A 1,904-nucleotide genomic window follows, 5' to 3' on the forward strand; every position below is an offset into this window, starting at 1 on the left:
ACTTCGCCCACCATGGAGCAGCGTCTGCATGACATTATATTCGCACACAACATCTTCTCTTTTTCTCTACATGTTCAGTACGATTGTGTACAATATCTGACATGCATAATAAAAAAAATAGTTAGATTTTGTAAGGCCTAAGGGGTGCATGCAAAAATCAAGACTGATGGTAGCAAACGAGTGGATGGATCCAAAACTAATGATAGCAGGTAGATTATAGCTTCAGTTTAAAAAGATAGACAATGGATCATCTATTGTTTGTTGCCCACCCAACATGAACCACATAGAAGACCCCAGATGAACCAGATAGTAGACAGATACTATTCGTTGCTGGCTCGATATGAGACCCATGGGCAATTCAAAACTCAAGATTGAATGATAAAGTAGCAGGTAATAATAACCGATGTATAACGTAAGCAAACACGAAAGACTGCGACCTCTCTTCCGGAACTGTCTAGTCCTCAGGTTCATCTGCTCAGTCGATGATGGTAATGCAGTTGGCGTGGCTGCCGGCAACAGGGAAGATGATCTGAGGCAGCGAAAGAAAGTCTGCAGGGGGATCTCTGCTGCAGTGAATGCTTCTGTCGATGGTGCACCTTAGGTGGGGTGGATGACGGCACGGCGGGAGCAGGACATAACACACAGAGTTTTCTTTGACGCCAATCTGAAAATGAAGTAAATCTGTAAGGGCTCCTTAGAATTGGAGGATTCTATAAACGCAGGGACAGGAAAAACACAGGAATAAGATAGGAATGCACGTGCAAAACAGAGCATTTGGAAACATAGGATTTCAGTCAACCTGGGTGTTTGGCTCACATGAATTGGAAGAACAGAGGAATGGAGAAACAAAGTGATGCGATGAGTGTACAACCTCTTTGGCATAGCCTTTTGGACCTCAGCATCATTGGGTTGGACGTGGAGGATGGTGATGATGCTGGTGTGACTGTCGGAGGCAGGGAAGAAGATCCGAGGCCTCTGGAAACGACGCCGAGGGTACTGCTCCGCTGTGATGGACGGTTCCATCGTTGGAGCAGCTCCGCTAAGGTGTACGGCGACGAGGCTGAAGCATGACAAGACAGACAACTTTAATCTGAAGTGGGACCCTAATATCATCTGCAATAGATGATGTAAAATACATCACCAAAAAGTGCTATATGTAAAACGCATCAGCCGTGCCACGGCCGCTCCGACAGATGCTGTAAGTACTGTTGACTCTGAACTTAACTGAAGAAAATGAAGTTCATAGTCGAAACTGAATTTTACTGTCGAAACTGATTGAACTAGTAACAGAGCATTGCAATAGATGTTTAGGGCGTTCGAGCACTAGTAGTAGAGAAGCAGTGATCTAAATCAGCAGATGCTCGAGCAGGGAATGCACTAGCAGTGAGCAAGTCATGCAGTAGCACCACGAGCGAGTGCTAAAGCAGCAACTCCCGTAGCTGCCGGAGGTCGTGCAGCAGCAGCAGCATCGCAAGAGAGGGCAAGAGTAGAGCAGCAACACGAACGAAAGTAGGAGCAGTGCAGCAGCGCAACCGACAGCAAGAACAGAGCTGCAGCGCGAGCGAGAGCCGAAGCAGCTGCAGCTAGTGCCGTTGTGGAAGTCGCCGCCGAGGAAGCAACGACATGGGGGAGAGATGCCGTGGATGATGTGACCGGCGACAGCACCATCGATGGAGACGCCATGTCTGCTCGGTATCGAGCACCGGCAGCCCCGTGAGATCGAATAAAAGATAAAATGCAGCGGTGAGTGCAGAACCTCCTTGGTGGCGCCGAGTTGGCCTCGGCTTCATCGGAGGAATTGGTGAGGGTGTTGCGGTTCCAGTGGGGCAGGTCAAGATGGCGCTGTGGGGATTGAGGTGGCGCGATAGACAAGGCGAATGTCGGGGAAACTCCTTGGAGGTGGA

Source organism: Triticum aestivum, chromosome 5B, assembly GCF_018294505.1.
Source record: "Triticum aestivum cultivar Chinese Spring chromosome 5B, IWGSC CS RefSeq v2.1, whole genome shotgun sequence".
Classification (NCBI taxonomy): domain Eukaryota; kingdom Viridiplantae; phylum Streptophyta; class Magnoliopsida; order Poales; family Poaceae; genus Triticum; species Triticum aestivum.